The sequence below is a fragment of the Brassica napus genome, unplaced genomic scaffold (genome assembly GCF_020379485.1).
Source record: "Brassica napus cultivar Da-Ae unplaced genomic scaffold, Da-Ae ScsIHWf_265;HRSCAF=440, whole genome shotgun sequence".
Classification (NCBI taxonomy): Eukaryota; Viridiplantae; Streptophyta; class Magnoliopsida; order Brassicales; family Brassicaceae; genus Brassica; species Brassica napus.
The window spans coordinates 22,501-33,835 of record NW_026015952.1 but is presented as its reverse complement, the minus strand read 5'-3'; positions in this window follow the sequence as shown (position 1 = coordinate 33,835).

The following is an 11,335-nucleotide window of genomic DNA, read 5'->3' as shown; positions in this document are numbered from 1 at the left end:
TGTCGATCAACATGCTTCGGTTGCATGCGTCGCGACATCTCGTGCTTGGCCGATCCACCTCGTGCTTCTACATGTCAAGCTGCATGTGCAGCTTCCATGCACCGCGACACCTCGAGCTTCTGTAGACACTGAGCTTGTTAGATGGTTGACACCACGTTCTGAACCCATGCAACAAGCCACCTCGAGCTTCTCGGTCCATTCGCCTGATTTCTACCATTCTGGTGAATTTTCGTCCCGCGATCAATCCCAAATATTTTTCTACACCCCTTCTGATGCTCGGAAAAATTTTAATAAACTCCAATTGATCTCTGAAGTTGAGGGAAAATATGTCCTGAGCCTCCAGCTTCCTCGAAAAATCGATAATACCAAAATTAGGGTTTTCGCCCAACTTCGGGTTTTCCCGTCGTGCTTCAATCCCGTCGTGCTTGCTTCCCGTCCTGCTTAATTCCCGTCCTGCTTCCGACTTATAATGTCTTCAGAATAATATTTTACTGATACGAAGATATTCCGAGAAAACTTCGTGATGAAGAAACGTCAATCTTCAAAAACGTCGAGCTTCTAAACCGTCGTGCTTCAAAAATGTAATTCTTCCAAAACTGCCGTATGATCAATCTAAGACATTTCTAACAATGGTAGAGCAGCTTATCTCAACTCATGCTTCACTCACGATTCATTCTTCGACCTTCTCGTACTTCAAATTTCCCGATCGATCTGTATTGCCCGCGACTCAACCACAAAGATACTCGACCATTCTCTCTCTCTTTTCTTTTTTTTTTTTTTTTTAACGGGTTTCTACATTCTCCCCCCCTTAATAGAATTCGTCCTCGAATTCTTAGTTGCGCAATTGCTCGTCTTCACAACATTCTCCACTCGTTTCCATAACCTCTTTACTCTGTCCACCACGGTTCCTTGAGTGTCCTCTTCAAGGTCTCCACAATCGTCTTCATATCTCTTGACTGAGTCGTCCTCTTCCTCTTATTCTGCCATAACACCTTGATTGTCCATGATACTATCTTGTCCAGATTCCTCAAATCCTTTCTCGATCTTCGTCTTTCCAACTACTGATGAAGTCCTTTCCCAACGAAGTTTTGTTTACTCCCATCTGTCCAGTCCATACCACAGCCCAGTCCCTCTGAACCTGTCTCTCCTCTCTTTGCTTCGGGTTTGGGTTTGGCCTCGAACTCCCTCCACTTTAAGGTTTCATCCCTTAAAGTTCCGATCAACAAACATACTTACTCGCTGCAACTCAAAAGAACACTTAACATGCAAGTTAGTAGACAATTAATCAAATAATCTACTAACCTAGCAAATACTAACAATGCAACCTAACCGCAATTCTAACCAGCAACCTAACAGTTCTACCCAAGCAACCTAACAGTTCTAGATTCCACTATCTCAATCCTAATTTCCTAAAACCACAAATCCTATCGCTGGACGTGACCGGTTTCCCTAATGCCTTTTGTGACTCTTTTGACTCGATAAATATTTAAAACCGATTAAATCATGAGTTCCGGAAGCATGGACGAAACCATGCTCTGATACCACCTCTGTAACACCCCCGAACCGTCCTAAGCATAGGTCGACCCACCGGCCAACAATCAAACAAGAACATGACCGATCGACCGTACAATACCCAGGGTTGGAGATGAAAGGCCAACCGGCCAGCCAACAATCAAACAAGAACATGACTGACCGTCCAACCCAACACCATGGTCCGGAAGCGCTACGTGACGGGCTAGGGACAATCCGGTCAGAGTCACAAACTTTACTCCACGACCTAGACCAGTTCATCCACTAACTCGTCCCGCTGCGTCAAGGCATAAGGTTTTGCAACCCGTACCTAGAGTTAGCGTTTTCCGTTAGATCGAGGCCTAAGGCTTTTCAACCCGTACTACGACCTAACGTTGTCTTAGACCAGACTAGTCAAATATCAGAGTACTCATGAAGCGCATATAAAACAATTACTTTATTGATTCGAGAAATATCCATACATTGATATAATTCGAGACCGGTCCCGGCCTAATGCCAAATCGAGTCAACTAAACACAAATCCACAATACCGTTTACAAAAGGCATGAAAATCTACACCGGCGGTCCTAACGTCCAGCACCAAGCTATCCGATCATCCTTACCTAAAGCGACCTGCAAAAAGGACAACGGAGTTGGATGAGTAACCTAATGTTACTCAGTGAGCTGGCGGCCTCTACCCGCAACCTAGACTCTACCCAGACAACCCAAAATAACAATCAATCTAGCCCTAGCATGCAATAAAAGCTAAGGCTAAGCAAATCGTTACTAAGTTAGACTTGGCCTCCTGCCATGATCTAGCTTCAAGTAACGGGAACCTGCATTAAAACAAGTCAACAAGCAATTCCTAGTTAACCATATATACGCCTGAGTTTAATACTCATGTAGTGTTAGACACTTAGACTATACAAGTATCATTAATTGATCGACCAACAATCAAACAAGAACATGATCGGCCAACCAATGATACCGCATAGCTTTAATATCCACCACCCTTCACAAGCAATCACTCAAACACATACAGGCCAACGTCAGGCCTACACTAACAAAATACACATCAAGCCTAATCCGGTACCTAAACCAGACTTAGACTTAAGGTCAGAACCTGCAAGCAAATCAATCAACCACAAACACAATCACAATAATAAGACTATGAGTAACTACGACTCGATCTAACTTGTAACACCGTATATCGGTGCTACACTAACTCGAGGGTTCCATAACCCTCTACGACACTCTAACACAACACAACACACTACCCCGGGAAATGGTGACTTAGTGTTCATCCTCTCTATCGGCAATATCCTATCTTCCTACCACAAAGACCAGAAGAAGGAACTTTCAACCGACCGCGGACCACAGTCCTTCGGGTCACCGCGCGACAGCCCACAGTCCTTCGGGTCACTGCCACATTACACCGTCGTGTAATCACTCAGCCATAGGCCATGATCCCGTCTCTCTGAGTCTTCCCGATCCAGCGAATAAGGGGTTTCCTTGAACCCGCTGAATACGAGGGCGAGGAAACACTAATCACCCCTACACAAGCCTAGTATGGGCGGGTCACGCACATACTGTCGGCACACTCACAACAAAACAAACTCAATCTAGAACATAACCTAAAGCTAAAGTTCCAGATCCTAACTAGACACTCGACTCTACAACACAAACCAATAGTACCAGTAGTCCGGCCTATATGGCCTAAGACCCTTACTACTAACTAGTAAACAATAATATCAATACTAAACAACACAATCAAACCGTTACCCAGATAGTCCAGCCTCCCGCTGAGAAACTATCTTTAAAGATAACGGGAACCTGCACTCAACAATATCAACACGCAATAATAGAAAACATGATGCATCCTAGCCCTAGTCCTAGTCAGGTTATTAACTCAGTCTTAATTCCATTCATCTCAGCTTAGCCCTTGCTAAACTGAGTCCGGTTCCATAAATAAAATAACCCTAAGGACTCCACCATTCAATAACGTGATCATTCTAATCTATATGCAGACTCGATCTACCCTAAATTCCAAGTGGAATTCAAACAAACCAACTCACAGTGTTCTAGGCGAGAAGCTGCTGTTTGATCGAAGAGGACTTAGCCAAAACCCAAGGGACACCTTGACTGGACTGGACTGAACTGACCTCGACTTGGACAGACCCTCGGCTTGATCATGAAGACACTAACAGGTCTGGACGGCCTGATCTGGACAGAACCTCCTTTAGCTCTTGGACAGTTCTTCGGACTTCCCGGCGGAGTATCGAGCAGAACTTCGACTGATCTGAACCCGTGGTTCTGAACTAACTCTGGGCAGCACCTCCACTTGACCATCATAGAATATGACTGGCTTGGACGAATTGAATTGGACAGAGCTTCCGCGTCACAATCGTAGAGAATCGCCGATTGGACGGAACTGGCCTTCTCAGTGGAGTATCGGTCTTCAGAATCGACAATACTCTAGAATCGATCACTTCCTTTCTCTCTCTCTCTCTCTCTCTCTCTCTCTATAGCCACGTTGACTTGACTCCCATCTGATCTGATCTTCACTTGATTGACCTTCAGTTGGACAGAACCTTCCCAAGGTGCTGACTCGAAATCAGTAGAGAACTGACCTCGAAAACTCTCTAAAACTCTCGATATAGCTCGGAATCACTTGCTTTCTTTTTCTACTTTTCTCTCATGTTTTAAAATAGCTTTGGACAGGTCTGGATGTGCTGAAATGAGCAGGGGTCGTGGGCTATTTATAGAAGACACCAGCCAATCAGCTTCAGGTTGGTGGCAGCCCGTGTGTCGCTCCGCATGGCTCCGGACGCATGCACGGCGACACCTCGTGCTCCACATGGCTGGCTGCATGTCCAGGACACATGCAGGACGCCACCACTCCTCCCAGATGTCAGGCTGCATGACTGGAGCTCATGCAAGGCGCCACACATCCTCACACATGTCGATCAGCATGCTTCGGTTGCATGCGTCGCTGTGACACCCCCGATCATAGATGACCGGAAATGACACGGTCGATGTTTCTCGATGGTCGATCTGAGGTTCCCAGAATACTTCCGATCGCCTTAGACCAACAATCAAAGAACACCAACGCTCCTATCGGATACCACTCTAGGCTTTTCAACCCGAGAAAGCAATACCTGATAGTTAGTTCGTCCAGACAAGGACTAATATCATATGGAACCCGTACTTAAAAAAAAACATTATTTATATATCATTCAAAATCATCTTACAAAATTTGTTATAAATTAACCTCGAGGTTTTCGGTCTACAAATCTTATTCATAAGATATATCAAAATGACTTTGCAAGGATAATAAAACTACCGCTGGCTAATGCCGTTCCTTCCCGTCCTAGAGTAAAGGTCTCCCACCTACTGGTTACCTGCATATCAAATGAGTCATGAGTAACTATTTTACTCAGTGAGTCTAATCCCACACCCAAACACATATCAATAGTATCCCGAGCAATCGACACCATTTGAATGCAGTGGAATTATATTCCATAATTAATATAAGGCCTCTCAATCCATCCATGTGAATCTATCTTAAACATCACCTCCACGATACCCGCCAATCACTCATACTCTTAATATATATATATATATGCTAAACCCGGAAAACCACCAAGGCTAACCGAGCTTAACGGGGAATAAATATAACCATCATCTCCATCAGATATTCCAAGATAGAACATCCAACGCTGCATGCAGTTACACGGCCTCCAGGGTGCGACCCCATCATCGTGTCTTCATGACCTTGATCCATATCGTAGGACCAATTCACGGCAATGCGGGACTTTTGGGAGAGTGAGTATACAATAAGATTTCACATGATTCACACTTATTAATAGAATACTTATAGATTAGTACTTGAGAACAAGTACTAAGGCTCGGGATAACCTCAAAGAATTATTCTTATTAATTCTTAAGTATTTAAACTAGATAAATACTTCATATATAAATATAGATCAAGGGATAATACTTAATCAATCAACCATAATTCCTTAATTAATCCATGATTAATTCTTAATTAATCAATGATTATCCCTTAATTAATTCATGATTAATTCTTAATTAATCAACCATATTCAATATGCAATCATGCATACTCATTCATAATTCACTCATGATCTATCTAGACTCACCTTTAAATCCATGAGATTGGCTAAGGAAGACTAGACTCGAGCTCAAGCTAATGACACTTCACTTTTGGATCACTCTCGGTTCAGAACCATCACAAGGATCCAGCTGATCCGAATACTCTCCTTGGCCATCATGTTCAGCTCGGTTCAAGCTTTAACAATTTAACTCGGTTCATATCAGCTTAGTTCATGCTCAGCTAACTCCGGTTCTAATCAGTTCCCAACAGCTTAACTCGGTTATACTCAGACGACATCAGTTCAAGACAATTTCAGACCATAGACAGCTCCGCTCAGATCAGATCAGAACATACTCAGCTCAATTCAGTTTGGTTTTACTCAACTAATTAAACTTGACTGGTTGTCTCTCTTCAAGCTAACCACGAATTAACCGATCAAAATCAAAGGCTGAAGAACATAGGTGATTCTCAACTTCAGGACACCAAATCTTCAGCTCTTAAACACTCCAAAACTCACTGATTAAAGTCACAGGATGGTGAGAAAGAGTTGTCCATGCTCACTCCTCTTCTCTGAATATTTTTCTGAATTTTTCATGAATCTTTTCTCACAGATTTTTCTCTCTTCTTTCTCTCTTTCTCTCTGAATTTTTCTCTGGTTTTTCTTGCAGGTTATGAACGTCCAGAGGACAGAAGAGGGTATTTTATATCATAAGGAGTTGCTTCAGATGAGGGTTTGCTCCCACAAAAGACAAAGATGAGGTTAGACAGCTGGTGACATGCTTCAGCACACCAAGCAGCACAAGCAGCTGAACTTTTCCTTCCCATGAAGAAAGCTACAAGCAGCTGAAGCAAGTAGCTTGTGACCAGCATGTGACTTCTAATGAGCAAGCAGGCAAGCAAGTAGATGTAGGTCATGTGACCTAATTACCGAGGAAGAAAGTAGGCTAGAAGGTGCAAAGCATGTGACTGTTCAGAAATAATTTTAAGAGTTTTGTCGATATTTTCCGGACTGTTTCGACTAAATATTTTTCATCATTCGAATCTCGTCCTGCTCTGAATAAACTCACCCAGCATGAATAAAAATCAACGATAATAATTAACACTCGACCAGAACCATCAAGAGATGGTTTTTCGACCAAAAGACAGCCCCGTCGAGATTAATTCACCGTGTCGATTTTTATTTAAATTCTGATCGATCAATCTTCAAACTGATCTTAAAGAGTTTTCTTGACCAAAATTATATCTGCTCGTGAGGGTTTTTACATTCTTCCCCCCTCAAAAGAATTCGTCTCCGAATTCTGAAAACGTAACTGTACACTCTTTACTGAACAGTCTCTGAAAGGAGTTCTGGATATTAGCTCTGACCTTATCTTAATCTGCCCATATCAAAACAACTCATGGTTGATCCCTTGATTCTCCCAACCGATCCTTTCTTTTATGAGCAGCCACTTTCAAGATAACCAAATTCTTTACTCTGCACAACTCTTGTCAACTGCGGTCTGCATACTTTTTCTAACCATCTTGTATCTATAGACTATCACTTCTCAACCTTTTTTATCTGGCTTTCTCCCATAACAGCAACATGAAATTTGGAACGTGAGGTGATGTGCCATACGTGAATGTAACATCTCCAGTCTGGTCAATGTTAACTTAATTAACCGTGCAACAATCAAACAAGAACATGCACGATCAATCACGCTAACATGATTCAGACCAAGGGTGCCAACTCAAATACACACAAACACACTTATTCCAGAAATGATTTCCCTTACAGTATTCCATACCCTTCTTATCTATCTGAGATACTCTTCAAAAACTTCTGAACGACTCAATCTCACTGAAATTTCGCATATCCAAGTCTTGTTCTATTACTTTCTGATTTCCTTCTTCTGTCTAGTAACTGAGGAATCAACAAGTCCGCCTATACCAAACTTGATTTACCAACGAAGTACTCTTGTATGATGACTTCACACTTTCTCTGTTAATATATCTTCTGATCTCTTAACAACTTGAGCATCCCCATATGCCTTATGGTTATACCTTTTTCCTTGCACTCTTCAATCTTCCTTAGGCTTCTTTGATCAGTGAAAACTTGCATCCTTTCCCCATATTGAAATGATCACTAAATTTGATGTGCAACAGAACTGCCACCAACCCCAACTTGTGCATCAAATAGTTTTCCTTATGCTTCCTTAGCTCCCTTGATGCATAAATGATTACCATATCGTCTTGCATTAGCATTCACCTAGACCAACACATAATACATCCATGTAGTAGTATATGGCTGGTTAGGCTCATGCAAGTCTAAGATATGCATAGACGTAGATACTTCCTCTAACTAATTTCATACTTCATCAATACTTTTACTCCATTCCAAGGTAACACCATTCTCAGTCGATCAACTCATTGGTGGATATGGTTTCTAACTCTTGAACAAACTTCTGATGGTAACCGGCCAATCCACAGAACTTCGAATCTCGATAACTGAAATTGAGTACGACCATTATGTAGTAGTAGCGATCTTTTGTAAATATGCAACAACTCCTTGTTCCATTTACTGACTAAGGGATCTAACTTCCAATTTCCGTGCAGAAATATTTACTACAACGTGAAGCGTCCATCAAACGTCCTTGGAATAAAACTACGCCTTGCAACCGATCTTAACCATTCTTCAATTCTAGAACTTGATACTTGACCTTGATGGTCACGTCCTTGATTTTATACTCGAACATAACCGCAAACTCTGGTTCTTCTTCTTTACCACTGACATGGGTACTCTCCACAGAAAATAACTAAGTCGAACAAAACCTTTCTCCAAACAAATCTTCTGACTGCTACTTGAATTTGGCTAGAACCACTTGGATAGATGCCTAGGCAATTGCAGCGAATCAAGGTTCAACCAGAATACTTGACGGGTTACTTTTGGATGTCAACAAATTTTCCACTTTCTTAAACATAGCTTCATGTTCCCTAGTTATCTAACTGTCCTCGATACTCTGCTTCTTGTTATTTTCTCTCCGCCCAATTATGATGATAATGGAATACGCCACTTCACCATTTCCCAAAAGGTTCCCAACTCTCCAGACTGATATGAGCGAGGCTCCAACACTTAGTAGAATACCATTGCAGGCCAACGGTAACTGGTCTTCTCTCAAAGACTTCCTTCCTCAACAACATCCTAATTGAGCTCGATAACTAGATAGCCAATCTCACTCTAGATAGAAACAAACCGCTCTAATGGAAGTACTAAGGAATGGGGATGGGATACGAAGGCATACCATAACTCTAAATGGCAGCCAGTACTTCCACAAATAAGAACAGTGTACTTGAATTCACTAAAGTGAATCTTTCCTAAAACAAAGACACTACCCGAGAACTATATCTATGTGTTGTTCCCGCATCAAACACAATATGGGCGGAAAATTCCGTCCATAGGCAAGGTCTCATACGACACCTTGATCACTCCTTCACTTATTTATTTAATCATTCATAAATTTTTAAAATGCACACAACACGCAATGGGATAAGAAGCAAACCTGTGATTGGACCTTTTCAGAGGTTTTGATGGTCCAGGCAACTATAAAATGTAGGCTCTACCCAAATAGCCTAACACTTGGATGTGGACTAACGGTAAGGAAAATCGGACTAGTTCATCAAGTGTTATCTTAGGTATAGGTAACGTAGATCGGGTAACTTCATGAGGAAGGGTAACCTAAATTCCTAACTCTTCACAAGAACCACCAAAGCGCGAATGATGCAAACGTTCCAGGATTTCCCAAACTTTGACAATCACGACCATTCTGTCTTTGCTAGTCACAACCATAACGGCTCAAGGTCCTCGATCTTGATCTGATGAAATGTACACCCAAAATCATCCCCAACGACTTACTTAACTCACTTCTTGAAACTGACCTTTGATCTGCAGCGGTTGGAAAATAAACGGTCTGCATGACTTGGTTAACCTCTTCAGCAATAATAGCTTCTTTAACATTCACGTCATACTCTAACATCTCCTCAAAGCTTTGAAACTCCATGGTCTTTTATCTACTCCAAAATTCTTGGCTAAGTTCCCAAAGATTTTTCGTATGATCTTTTGCTTATTCTCCAAACCATAATCGATGAATCCAATTCACTCGACCACGTATCTCGATGCTTGTGTAGAAAATACTACTTCCTGAACTCATGAAATCTGTCCAACTCAAACTCAACTCTCTGAAGTAATTCTTGACTCTCGACCAACAACTCATAGCGTTCATCTCCAAATAGCTTGCTGCCAAATCCTTCTTGTAATTCTCTAAACAATGGCCACGTGAATATTCTGCTCTGAGTGTTGGATCCCAAATCTGCCTCAAGCCAAAGTATACTTCTAACGGTTTAGTCCTTCTTCAGTATCTTATGGTCCCAACTTCTTCTTCTTTGCATCATAAGCTTCATGATATTCCGTTGCAAACAGAATGCTTCTGGTGCTTCCATCATCTTGTAATACAGTCAAACCATCTCTTCCTCCAACGCTAAGCTTGAAACAAATGCTTAAGAAATCATGCTTGTATGGCTGTGGTGCTTGTACGTCTTAGCATGAGCTGCTTAGACTTGCGAAGCCGGAAGACTAAGTGCATCTGAGTGATCATGTGCATTCGAATCATACTGAATCGGATCACAAACAACACCCACCTTGACATCGATAACACACGAGTCTGGAGATGTATTCGATGTATCAATTATGTCCCATATATCTCTCTTAAGAATTGGCATCCCCACTAGAACTCAAAAGAACGGCAGGAAGGCATGTTACTAATTCCTAACAGGACGGTAGTGAATCCGACCATGAGGGTAGAAAACTCGAGCATGATGATAGCAACATCGATAAGTACAGTTCACCCGTTCAAGCTTGTCTTGGTGCTTCTGCTATGAAAGATCAGGTTAGGTAACTACCCATGACTATCTATTCTAAAATGAAGGAACAAGCCAGCATATCCTAGTTATCCTTGCGACTCATTTTGACTCGAAAAACATTTAAAACAAGTCCCATTCTAGCACCGTATAACCATGCTCTGATACCACCTTTGTGACACCCCCGATCATAGATGACCGGAAATGACACGGTCGATGTTCCTCGATGGTCGATCTGAGGTTCTCAGAATACTTCCGATCGCCTTAGACCAACAATCAAAGAACACCAACGCTCCTATCGGATACCACTCTAGGCTTTTCAACCCGAGAAAGCAATACCTGATAGTTAGTTCGTCCAGACAAGGACTAATATCATATGGAACCCGTACTTAAAAAAAAACATTATTTATATATCATTCAAAATCATCTTACAAAATTTGTTATAAATTAACCTCGAGGTTTTCGGTCTACAAATCTTATTCATAAGATATATCAAAATGACTTTGCAAGGATAATAAAACTACCGCTGGCTAATGCCGTTCCTTCCCGTCCTAGAGTAAAGGTCTCCCACCTACTGGTTACCTGCATATCAAATGAGTCATGAGTAACTATTTTACTCAGTGAGTCTAATCCCACACCCAAACACATATCAATAGTATCCCGAGCAATCGACACCATTTGAATGCAGTGGAATTATATTCCATAATTAATATAAGGCCTCTCAATCCATCCATGTGAATCTATCTTAAACATCACCTCCACGATACCCGCCAATCACTCATACTCTTAAATATATATATATATATATATATGCTAAAC